Source organism: Chelonoidis abingdonii, chromosome 19 (assembly GCF_003597395.2).
Source record: "Chelonoidis abingdonii isolate Lonesome George chromosome 19, CheloAbing_2.0, whole genome shotgun sequence".
Taxonomy (NCBI): domain Eukaryota; kingdom Metazoa; phylum Chordata; order Testudines; family Testudinidae; genus Chelonoidis; species Chelonoidis abingdonii.
The window spans coordinates 18883312-18897110 of record NC_133787.1 but is presented as its reverse complement, the minus strand read 5'-3'; positions in this window follow the sequence as shown (position 1 = coordinate 18897110).

Below are 13799 nucleotides of genomic sequence, written 5' to 3'. Positions count from 1 at the left end.
GTGAAATCAAAGTGGTACCACTAATGCAGCATCAGGTTCAAAACCACAAACCCAGCACAACATCAATAGAAGTAGCTCATACAATGTATGAGCCCTAACAGTTTCTTCAACATCATATTGGATCCAAGGGAGATGCATATGGTATATAAAAGGTGTTTATAGACTAACAAGAGGTGGGGACAAGAAGGCATCACTTAGAATCTGAATTGAGTTTAGGATATGATCTGGTTTCAAGACCAAATAAGGAACAGTATTTGCATCTGATTGCACCAAAATCGTATCATCTGATCTTGCAAAAATAATGAGACCACAAAATAACAAAAATCTCATGATTATGTGAGATTTCAGCTGCTTAGTGTTTTCTATTTGTTTAGTTAATTTTCTTTCTCTTTTCAAGCTGTAATTATTTTGGTTTCTGTCACCCTTCTAGCTTTTACCCTTTTCATGAGTGAATTCTGATTCTGGCCTCCCTGATGGTAACCTTACATCCATACCACTTTTGTACTGTCAGTTTCCAGTACATTACTGAATTCCAGTCAGTTTCCTTTAACTAGAGTTACTCATTTCCTGCAGTACCTAGACAAAACTAAACAAGTTAAGAACGGAAAGGCAATTTTAACTCTGACTTTCCTTACATTTGCCAGCTGAAATTTGATCTGTGACACACAAATTTAGCTAAAATATTTAAGAATGGCAATAATCAATTCTTCTCTCTGAATTAGCTAAGATGAATAAACATTGATTGCAGCAGGTGGTTGCTCTATAGAGCTATATCCCACAATGCTAATGGTCACTGTGCAAAGCAAGGTTTTTGTTTGTACAGTTGGTACAAAATTAGAAGTTTTATTAAGGACACAAGGGACTCAAGATACCAGCCTATTTCATATTTTTCTTAATGATCTTCACACTGTGAATCTTGTATGTTAGATTTTGTTTTAATGGCTTGTATCAATATTTTTTCAGTTATCATGGTGTGGGAGCTTATTCTGTCTTTGGCAATTATTATTAGAGCAACCACTAGACTAAGCAATTCAGATAGGTGATAAGCCTAGAAGTCTGTGGATTTACAAACAATAGGCCAAATACTGCAGGGTGTGATTTTCAAAAGCATTCAGGGTTGGTCTAGCTCTGCTCTCACTGAAGGCAATGATAAAACTGCCATCGACTTTCAATGGGAGCAGAGTAGACCCTATTCAGGCAGAAGTAAGAGTGAGTATCGCCTGAGCAGAAGCTGCAGAATTTAGACCAATGCAGTCAAACATGGGAGAAGATGAGATAAAATATGGGATAAGATAGCATGTACATATCAGAGTTTAGTCTGGACACTGTCCCATCTGCTGGAGTCCCATGAGATGCAAGTGATATCTCTTCCACTACCAGGTAATCTATTCTGTTGGACTTAAACACTCCCTTCATTGAGAATCACAACCACATTAATGATGTAGGAATGGCATGGGGAGCAAGAGGCAGAAAAAGGAAGTAAGGGAAAGAAGAATATTCCTCCTACTCTGTATTTGCATTCTTTGGATTTAAACAAGATTTTTCAGAGGCATCCTGACAATTAATTATCCTTACAATGATATCGTTGTAAAGGTCACCCAGACGCATTAAAAAATACCACATACTGGTGGTTCAAACTCAGTCCAACAGCAGCATTAAACAATCATAAATGATAGCAAATGATCTCATCCAATACATCAAAGCAACAGAAAAGTTCTTTCCATCCCTCACTACCTCTAGTTATGGCTCCTTCAGTATGGACACCCTCATCTCACAATCTTCATTTAACAGAGAAGTCTGTGTTTTGTAGTCCTTTGTGTTTTCCCATCGAAAGCAAAAGAGGCCGAACTGAAATGAAAAAAAGAACTGTACTGATTAGCCTAAGGACTGAAAAGTCACCAAATCTTAAAAAGCTCAGTAGAATTAGACACATCCAACTCAACCCAAACACTGCATTCCAGGATTCAAGCAGTAAAGGGAATTCTGTTCTTCTTGAGAGATGGATTGAGCTCCTTCTCTAACGAAACCCCATTATATACAAAATTCATGAGATCCATTTCTAAAATCTCCAAGGAGTACAAAGCTCAATAAAAAGGAAGAGAAATGTATTGGTGTTACAAAAGGAAAAAAGTGAGAAAGTGTTTCATCATGCATATCTAGAACAAACTGACATAACCTCCTCCTCCTGCACCATATGATTCCATGTAATGTGTAATTTAGTCCTGCAAATATTTTAGTGAAGTTAGCAATTTGAACAAAAAAATTGCAGCTATGACCTGAACAGACAGCAGTATGAGTGGAAAATAAATAATGGGTCATAATTTGAAAGAAGAACATAGGCCTTACAGCACATTCTAGTACTTGAGTAATATCAAAGGAGTCCCTGGGATTTAAATGAGAATAAATACTCTCTCTCAGTTAAAAATATACATCAGGTTAAGATATATTACATAGCAAAATATATGATCAAATTCACTGCCTGTGAATAAACAAAACTAAATTGAGAGAGAAGTACAGATTTTTTAAAATAGACTGAAAATCCCCACAGACCTTTATTAAAATGAAGATTGAACACTGCTAAATACAGTTCTGGAGAAATCGGAAAAGTGTCCAAATTGTTGTGTAGTTCATTTAGATTCTTTTTCTTCTGCTTTTCTTTCTAGGGTTGAAATATCTCTAGTGATCTGAGTTGTAATGACCATGATCCTCTTTCATAAGGAAGATTGTCTGTTCTGTTGTATTAGTGAAGTGTAACTATCAAAATGTGGATTATGTTTTGTCTTGAGATCTCTGAAAATCTAGCCACTTAGGTGCCTAACTTTAAGCACCAACATATAAAATGTTCCAGAGTTTTATATCTCCTTTACTTTTCAAAGAGAAGTCAGTACATATTTCTAATTATTTTCTTCTGGGCAACTTTCATACCCAGACACACATTGCCACAAATCATATTGGGCATAATATAGAAAATATTTTTAATTCCCTTACATTTCCTCTTTACTTAATTAAATCTCATCTCGCATGGATAACTGGCAGAAATGTCTGGTTTAGAATTGGCTGTGTTGCCAAATTCTTACATTTTCCACTTAACACAAATTTCAATACACAAATGTTGATACAAACAACGTAGAAACCATTTTGCACTGTAATTGTGTTTATATGTAGTTTCCTTTTTGTCCTTTCAACAGCCGTGCTGCTGCAAGCACTTTTTCACTGGAGGTGAACTTTAAAACAATAAATGGATCAGATGATTCCAAATACAAAAAAATACAGCAAAGGGCAAGCAAATTCACTTCTGCTGTCTGCATTGTAGTTTTCTTATCTGGGCACTGAATCTCTTGCCAGCTCTTCACTTCATTCCTTCTAAGGAACTGCCATTCATCAATAAATGTGGAATGAAAGCAAGATGTGACACAATGATCCTCAGGGTGGCTCTGAGAGGTGAATTTTATCTTCATTTTTGTAAAGGGCCTTAGATTTTCATCAAGTATTCCCAGAAGCTCTATTCAAATAAATTATATCAATCAAATAGAGACAGAAATGTCTTCAGGATGTTGTGAGAGGCTGGGCACAGCTGGCCAATCTAATGTCATTGGACAGGGAACCATATTCAACAATTACAGCTAATAAACTGCAAAAAGAAAAGGATACCAGCAATAAAAGGGCAAGCAACAAAGGAATGTCCCAACAATTCCAGCTAATCAAAGATATGACTATTAGCTTGCAAAAAAAAAACAACTTCATAAATAACTCCAAATGACTCACCGTGGGATAAGCATTATTACTGTTCATCTGAATATTTCCCCTTCTACTGCTATTATGGGCCTGGTCCAAAGTCCAGTGAAGTCAATAGGAATTCTTTCCACTGATCTCAATGGGCTTTGGAGCAGGTCTTTAACCAGTTATAATTTAATCTAGTGTCATGTTTGATTTTAGAGGCTAGTGTTAGTTTGTCAGATGCTTTAGTTTCAAGAAGCACCCACATGGCACTGAAAGACCAGGCTTCCGGGTACTGTTAGCGCTCTGATACATCTTGGTGATATTTTCAGAAATGAATTTCTTATGCTTTCTGGCTCGGGCTAGCACAATCCAGAATGGTCTTTTTCTCAGTTCAAGTTTGCTCACTGAATTCTTGGTTTTCTGCTCACCATTTTTTAAGCCTTTCTCAGTGTTCCCTATTGCCCAGTTTATTCAGATGTGAAATTCGTGATAGAAGTCATCAGGGAAGCAATAGTTCTGCCCCTGTGGAAACTGTTCTGACCCTTCTATGTATGCTTTTGGACCAATAGTCAGTTATTTGTAAAAGTAAAGGGTAGTTTCACCTGCCTCCTACACAGGCAGGTATGGTTTAACCACAGCACTAGAAAATGTCTGGAAAGTTTTTAGATTAAAAAGACTAACTGTGAAAGCACAAAGAAAATGAAAAACTCAGAAGCAGACCTTTTCCCTTCATCTTTCCATACAACTGTCTCTACGCTTTAGCATTTTTTTTCTTTTTAAGGTAGAAATTTATCTGTAAAAGTCCTATGACTACAATATCATAAAACAGCAAAAAAGCTTCAGTTCACATTTTAAGTGGGAAAGCTAAAAAAATCAAATATGGCTTTGCAAAGTACAGCAGGTTAGTTTGCATGTAATAAGGTCACACTTCCAATATCACTTCTCACAGTACGTCCAGACTACCCGCCGTATCAGCGGGTAGTGATTGATTTTTCAGGGATTGATATATCGCATCTCATCTAGACGCAACATAACGATCCCCAAATGTGCTCCCGTCGACTCTGGAACTCCACCGAAGCGAGTGGCAGTAGCGGAGTCGACGGGGGAGCCACAGACGTCGATCCCACACTATGAGGATCTGAGGTAAATTTGATCTAAGATACTTCAACTTCAGCTATGCTATTCATATAGCCGAAATTGCGTATCTTAGATTGATACCGCCCCCCAGTGTAGACCAGCCCTCAGTTGGTGGACTCTTTCACTTCGTGGTTCCTCAGATCCTCAAAGGACCCTATACTGCAAACATATATGCATGAGTGGCCCTATTTTCCTTTATAAGTGGAAAAAAGTTATTAGTGATCTATTTATAAATTATGTATGATCCCTTATGTATTATAGAGAGGAGAATATTATAACTACCATGGAGATTTAATGCCCAGTTCCCATGAATATCCATGGGAACTGGACATCCAAAACACTCAGTCTCACCCATATACAAGATAAAGCAGAGATACCAAAATGCTCTCTTTTCAAACTGACTAATATAGAAATTAACAGATCCAAGTAACCACACATCATCACCATCTGGACTGGAGAATCAGAAAAACTCTAGGAGATGTTAATTGTACTGTCACTTTCTATGTTCCCACAGAGAGTGAATTGTGTGTTTCCCATGATAAATAGAATTTGTAATTCATCATATACAGACTGAAAACTGAATTTGTAGCTGAACTATGATTGGTGTAAAGATGAATTTTTATTAATAAGAAAACAATAACAATATAAAATCTCTTAATTAATCTCTCCTTCTTTCCAATTTTCCCCTTCCTCTCCATGGAGAATTCAGATACTTATCAAAGTACAGGATTATCTAATGGGCTGGATTTATGTTATTGCCCCTTTTTTCCAGTGAAGGAGAAATCAGTGATCCTGAGTCTGGGCACACCCTATGTGTAACTTGCTCTATTTACACTTCTATACCTGCCCAGCAATGAGATGGCCAAACAGAACACAGAGCAATTCCTTCTTCCAGAATCTGAGCCCAATATCAGTGTTCACTTCCCAGGGAACCACTCTACCTCATGAGTTTACTCTAATCAGGAACCAAAGCAGAGAAGAAATTATATTGCACCTCTCACAGTTCCCTAGCTCCACAAGCTGCCTCTACACCAAACTTTGTGTAACCCAAAACTAACAACAACACAGCATATCTTTCCAAGAGTCAAAACTTGCCTGAATGCTAAGAAAAAGAACTTGGAAGACAATGAATAACAGCATTACCTGGTGAAACCTGCCATAACAACACACCTCTACCTTGATATAACGTGGCCCGATGTAACACGAATTCGGATATAAAGTGGTAAAGCAGTGCTCCGAGGGGGGCGGGGCTGCGCAATCTGGTGGATCAAAGCAAGTTCGATATAACATGGTCTCACTTATAACGCGGTAAGATTTTTTGGCTTCCAAGAACAGAGTTATACTGAGGTAGAGGTGTATTTAAATTTTACCCACTCTTCATTGTGTTATCACTTTAAATGAATATTGTGTTAAAATATTGCTTGTTTTCATAGTGTTCGGATCGATAAATGTCTATTATAGCTTTTGAAATATAAATTAAAGCATATTGGATATTGAAAGGATACTGTCAAAATAAATGTGCCATGTTATTTGAAATGTGTTTTCTTAGCCATGTCTCCAATAAAGCCATAGGAAATAATTGTGCCAATATACAATATTTGACCGGTTTGGGGTTTTGTTACAAATTTAAACATCTAACTAGGCTTGCTCATATTCACAAATCTTACATGCAAAACTAGTGATATTAATATCTGTGACCTGGAGTCCAGGACATGGATGATGGCACTGACCCAGCAAAGCACTTAAGTGGTTCAGAAGTTTAAGCACTTGAGCAGTCCCATTGGCTTTTAAAAAAAGAATTAAACAAGAGAGTTTTTTTTTAAAAGAAAGATTAAGGAGTATAGTTTCATATTAATGTAGCATTATTATTTGCCTAGCTCCCACTGATGCAAATAGGAACTGCATGCTTCAATCAATGCACACGAATCTGAGTATATCTCAAAATGTGGTGGGTGATAGTAGTAAACACAATAGTCCAGGCAACTAACAGAAAATGGATTTGAACTCTATAATTCTGCTGGCATTGTATTTATGAACCTCTCTAACACAAATCAATTATAACAATACTTTGGCTTCTATAAAAGGTTTTCATCTGAGAATCTCCAAGTGCCCATCAAGTGTAAACACACTGTCAAGTAATGGGAAACAGACATGAACAGCTGAGTGATTTGCCCAAGATTCCCTGTCTTGGGCAGAGCCAAGAACAGAGCACAGGTCTCCTGGTGCCTACTTCTGTGCTTTAATGTTTCCTCTGGAATTAGTTAAAAGCAAGCTTTATAGACTTTGCAAACATGTTTGAAATTAGGGTCAGATTCAAAATACACCAGTCAATGGAAATCTTCAGGTTATAAATTGTCATAAGCTGTTGATTTATAGCTATGAATGCTTCCTGTATGCATTTCATTAGCAGGTATGAATGTGAGCATACTGCTGATCTTTTGTTTCTCTTGTACAATGGACTAATTATATTTGTTCTTATATTTTCATCTTTTTATAATTCTGAGCAGGTTTTCCTGTGATGTGTTATGGATCCTAGGTCTATTCTGCTTTAAAGAGAGAAAATAAAGAGACATTGAGCTGCAGTATCAATATAAATCAAAAGATTACAAAGATTTTCTTAATTTAACTTAAAATTAATATGTTCATCAGTTTAGACTGAAAAAGTAAATCATTTTAGACTTATGAGATCTGCTGAATGCAAAAATTAACCCACTAGTACTCCAAGATATTCCACGGTTTAAAAGTTCTTTCCCTATCATCACTGACATTTGGAGTAAGTAACAGGTGTTTTCTTGGGCTAGGTCAGACATATTTGTTTCAACAACCATGTGTGTCAATATTTATTCAATTCCCGTTTACTGTATTTTCAACTGATAAAATATTAACATTATAAGGTTTTGGGTTCTACCATCAGTAATTTGGAGCAATTACCTACTGCAACAAACATACATAGATACTTTTGTATGTGCAAATGCCCAACATGCACATATAATGACTTTGGGCATCAACTTTCTGAAAATCAGACTCTTTCACTTAAAGTTTTCCTCCAGCTCTGAAATGAAAGAAAGTTTGGTCTCATGTTCTAAACAGAGGCTGTGAATCACAGCGCTTGGTTTCCATCTTGCTGTGTCACTGACTTGATGCATGCCCTCTGCCAACTTATTTCACTGTTCTCTGCCTCAATACACCTATGTGTAGAACATATGTGATTTTTTTTTCACTAAAAAACAACGCATATCATAAGGAACATTGTGCAAACTGCTTTCAAACAGAAACAATCCATAACCAAAGTTATACAGACTGGAATTGAGAGGAGACCCTCAGATGGTGCAAGTTGCATAGCTCCATTGGCTGCAATATAAACATTAAAGAGGAGCAGAACATCAGAAAGAGAAGAAAGCTGGACCTTTTACATAATACCTGCCAATCATCATGGGAGACTGCCCTTTTACATCCTATAGTTTGAAAGGCATAATTCAACCTCTCTACAAAGACATACAGAAAATTAAAATTTTTGTCCCAACATAATTCACAGTAGAGATGAATAGATAATGGGTTAAATATTGTTCAACAACAAATGCCATAATTGTCCAGATAAATATTCACAATTAATAATTCACCCAGATCTGATGCACAGACATTTCCCCAAGGCTCCACTGTTCACATGGTCATTTGTCTCTGCCCCCATGAGAACCACAAGCCTCTAATAATCCTCCTTTCTTCATTTCTTTCTTTTTTGTCTTGATATAATGTTTCCTGATAGCTTTCTTCTTGCTGTTTACGAATTTGAGTTGAAACACGTCTAACTTGCTAGAGAAGCAGATACAACAAATGTTGCCTATTTCTTTTGTTGTTTTTTTCTCTCTAGTTAGTATGCCAGCTATAGTCTAATGAATCAGAGCAATGATTTAGTCTCCCAAAATGTGTTGATTTTCCTTGTGTGAAAAAAATGCCTCTCTTCATTTCACCTTTTCATCCTATTGATATCTCTGTGTGGAAGAAAACTGACAGGTAAATTAAATTGAGAGAGATAATTCTAACTTGATTTTGACAGTAACTAGAGTCCTAAAAACAGTTTCCAGCCCTGCGTAGTTGATCATGGACTGTTCCTGTGAATTCATAGACAGACATACAGCAGTTTTGTTCCGACAGGACTGTAACTACTTTATCATCATGAGACATATTTGGGATTTGGTGTGGGAGGGATTGATGTCAGAGCCTGTACTTGTTTACATTTACAGTGGACTGCTATGTCCTTTTGCTTGATTGTCTTCTGTGCCTTTTAATTTTAGTGTCTCATATTTATATAACTCTGATGTCTATGCTGGAACATGGTGGGGAGTACCCTGTTTTCACCTTAGCCAGATCTCATACTGTGACATTTGTTGATATTTCTAGAACAAAATCCTGTCCTAGCCCTAAAACTTCCTCGAACATGAACCATACCTCTCTAACCTAAATACAGCTTCCTCACTGCCATTTCTCATTGTAATTTATTCTGCGTATGTATTACTCATTGTAGAACATAGTACTGTCTGAATTCAAAGATTTATGCTTAGAACTCTTTTATGTCCTAGTTTTTCTAATATTCTCTTTTATCCCCCCTTGCCAATGTGATAAATGCATTTTTGTCAGCTCTATAAAGCATCACATAAAGTTTTTACCCTCCTAACCTGGCACTACTCACCTTCCTCCCTGTTTCATGTAATGGTGAAAGCCCAAACCGTAATAAACCCTTGAGCCTTCCAACTGCAAACAAAAATAATAAAGGTAAATAGAACTAGCATGCTGTCTCATTTTACAACATGGCAGAGGGAGATCTGAAGCACTAGCTAGTGCTTTGTCACATTATTTCAAGTTAAGTCGAACTGCATTTATAAATAAAATTCTTTGATTTTGTTCTGATTTGGAATGATGACAAATTTTGAAATTGTGGAATTTCCCACAAAATGGAAATTCCAGTTCCCACACAGCTCTGCATAACACAATATAACTAAACTTATAATCCAAAATGGGAAACATCCCCCACATAATAGCAGATGCAGAAGAAACACCATCCCACTATTTCAAAAAGAACAACAAACAGCAACACCCAAATAAGAGGTGTCAGCTATTTTAAGGTGTAATTGCAATGTAACATTGACCTCCACACAACTGTAATTACAGTCTATCAACTTGGGTATTATCAACTATCAATTTCAAGGGGTGGTAGGAAAGGAAGTAGGTGAAAATGGTTGTACATAGCACAGCAAGCGTGCACTGCATTGAAGCATTAAGTGAGGTGATTGATAGATGCCTGGCATGCCTGAGAGCATTTAACATGGGCTCTTAGGACAGGTTTGAAATGAAAAGAGTGAAATTACAGAGGCTTATGAAGATCCCTGGATGCATATGCCTTTCTTTCTTCATCCAACATAAAGGTGGATTGAGAAACTAAAAATGCAGGCTAAAAGCATGTGTTAATGGTATAATAGTTATGAATCTGCCTTGCAATAAAGCATGGATAAAGCTAATTGGGCCCTTGCTTTACAAAAAGAGGATCTCATTTCAGAATGCCAACATTCCACAAGTCCTCTCTCTAACTCCTCTAAAGCCATCTTGTGCTGGCAATGCACTCATAGTCATCTGAAATTAGCATAGTGCCAATCTAACATATGGACATATGCATTAACCTGCCAAAAAAAACAAGCAAATGTGAGCACATCAAGGTATCGGTACTAGGAGTCAAGGCTCCAGCAAACAATATCCACGGACAGCTTTGGAACATATAGGTCTGAAGAGAAAGAACATCTCCTATTACTTCTTAAAGCTAGAAAGGCTATGAAAATCCAACTCTTGATGCTACAGACACAGAAGGTGAATTTTCAGTGAAGTTGGCGGAGGTAGCATATTAAAATATCTGTTCATGAGCAGCTCTGTGTGGAAAAACAACTTGCTGGTTTGGGAAAAGTAAAGATGTGGAAACCAGAATGAGCTTCTAGCTCATTTCTGGAGAATACCAGCGCAGCATGAAAGGAGGTATTTCAGAATTATATATGAATGCTGGAATTCCTGGTTTGCTGGTACTATATTGTCAGTTCTGCTAGTTAGAATACTTAGAATCATAGGATTAGAAGGGACTGCAAGGGCCATCTAGGCTAACCCCCTGCCAAGATGCAGGATTTGTTGTGTCTAAAGGTACATGAAGAAGTACGATGTCACCTCTTTACCCCACCCCTGACTTTAGAAATGCCCTGTAACTGGGCTAGGAGGAAACTTGTAACTAGCCAGTGGTGCTTGTGTTGCTGCCCACTCCCAACTCTCACTAGTTTGCAGATTACTGAGGTTCTACTGTACATTTGTTCAATACAGAATTGTTTTTTTAAAATTGTGCATTTGCATGCTCATTAAATGGTAAGATTCAATAACCTGTACTGGGTCTCCTTGCTAGTAGCACAGATCAGAGAGGTTCTGCTTCCCTACCCAGGAGAGTGAGAGCAATAACATTAAATTAAAAGGAATCATGCTATTTGTCTGGAGATGATGGGAGAAATCAAACAAAAACGCCTGAATACATGTGGAAGTGAAACACTGATTTGTCAAAGTGGAGAAAAATAGTAGGAAACGAGTATGATAGAATTCAATTTCCCCTACTCATTTAATTAAGACCAGAGCTATCTAATAAAAGCTTTTCATTTATTTAATTGATAAATCTATGTATATATTCTCTCAAGCAGCCCAAAAATATGTTCTGTTTGCCACTGACAAAGAAAATACTTTCTCTCTCAAGTATTGAACTCTTGTCACTCAGAGATGAGAAGCTAGCATCTGTCTGCGCAATCTGAAAGGGGGCTATTAATAAGCAAACCCTTTTTGCAATAATATGCTACAACTGAAAAGTTGCCTTTATATGAGAAAAGACTTTCTGCACTGTGACTATATCTACTCTAAGGAATTTTACAAAAAATACCATCAGTTATATCTCAGTGCTATCACCAATAGGAGGCCTAGTGTAGGCATGGCTTTGGTCACATCCAGAGTTTTGATCACCATGTCAGTCAATCCCAATTAGAGATGTTTTGCATTTGTACTGCTTCAGATACCTGTATTTAGAATCCTTTGATTAGACCGAATAATCAATAGCTGATGCTAAATAATGATGTTCGTATTATGTTTTTGCCCTTGAGATGTCAAGTCATTTCTGAAATAGGGCATAAAATTTGCATTAATAATTTGACAAATGTCTCCTTTTTCTTTTTGCTAGTTGCTTCTGAACAGACTGTGATTCTCAAAAGTACATGTTATTCAAAATTAGTTACTGAATAATTTCTGCAAATTATTCTTGGGTGTAGCTCATTTGCAAAGAGCTGATTGTGGTAACCACTTGAAATTCAAACTGGCTATGTAACTTACATGGTGCGTCTCTCACTAAGTGGTGATCAGATTAAATGTAAGTGTTTGTGATTACAAATTCAGAATTCCTGTCCTGCAAATATTCTACAATAGTCACATAAAATGTGCTTCCATCAGTGAATGCTCCTACTAGTGAACTCATTCACTAAGTCATTCACAGAAAACAATCACAAAAGGCCAACAAACTCTGTCAAAGTGGATGCATTTAAAAGTTTGAATGATTACTCATGCAGATATTTTGCAGCTTTCACCCAGCTGTAAAGTCAACCAGCATAGACTGGCCACAGCTGTAACACCAGTCCCACATGGGATTGATGCCTTTTAGTGGCAATAACTTCCTAAGGAATATCATGAATATAGTGGCCTCATAAACTATTTGCGAGAAAGATTAGAAGAACCCTCCACTCTGGGACTCACTTTCCAATTGATTCAAGAGAGTCTAGATTTTTTTTTTAAAACCTGGAACTCTAGAGACTTTGGAAATAGCCCAAATTTGGCAACTTTCAGGGTTTGCTGCAAAAACCACCAGTTTAATAGGCTCAGGTTTTGCTTCCTAGGCCACGTCTATACAACGCGCCATATCGGCGCATTACAATCGATTGCTCGGGGATCGATATATCGCGTCTCATCTAGACGTGATATATCGATCCCTGAGCGTGCTTACATCGATTCCGGAACTCCACCAAAACCAACGGAGTTCCGGAATCGACATGGCGAGCCGCGCACATCGATCCCACGCGGTGAAGACGGGTGAGTAGATCGATTTTAGATAATCGATTTCAGCTACGCTATTCTCGTAGCTGAAATTGCGTATCTAAAATCGATTTTCGCGCGTCGTGTAGATCTGGCCTAGCTAGATGGGTAATGGTTAAGTGGCTGGCTGTCAAGTTCCTGTAGAACAGGTTTTAATGCTTTTGAAGTTTAGTTTAATTTAATTGTACTTATTGTGTGATTAATTCATGTTAAGATACCTAGAACTTTGCATAGGTGTCTTTGGTGTTCATTTGAAAATGAAATAAATAAATTTCACAGCAAATTGCTGGATACATCTGTTCCCCTGGGCTCTCTCTTTTATTGTTTATTTAGCTCATTTCCAATAGTGGACTCTATTTTATATGTGTTCATTATATTGAGAGGGCCTGGTTTTCAAAAAGAGTTCAGCACCCAAAAGCTCTAACTGAGAACTGTAGGACAATGGCAGCATCTGGGTCCTGAGCACTTTTGAAAATCTGGACTTGAGTTTATTGTGAGCTGTTAATTATAGTTGTATGTTATATTGTACTGCATTAGTCTGAAGGCTGTATTCTATTGTAGGCTGCCTGAAAGCCTTTGTTTCTGAATTTGAACTGTGTTAAATGATGTTTACCCTTTAATTTTAATTGTATAACGTTGGGGACTTGAGACCAACTATATTAAAAGAAATAAACATTGCAGACAGCTAAATAGCTTAATATTTCAGTACTCACCGGTCTCTAATAATTCAGTAAGTGCAGAAACAATCAGTATACTTTTGCAATTACAATGTACAATAAAACAACATAAACAGGAAA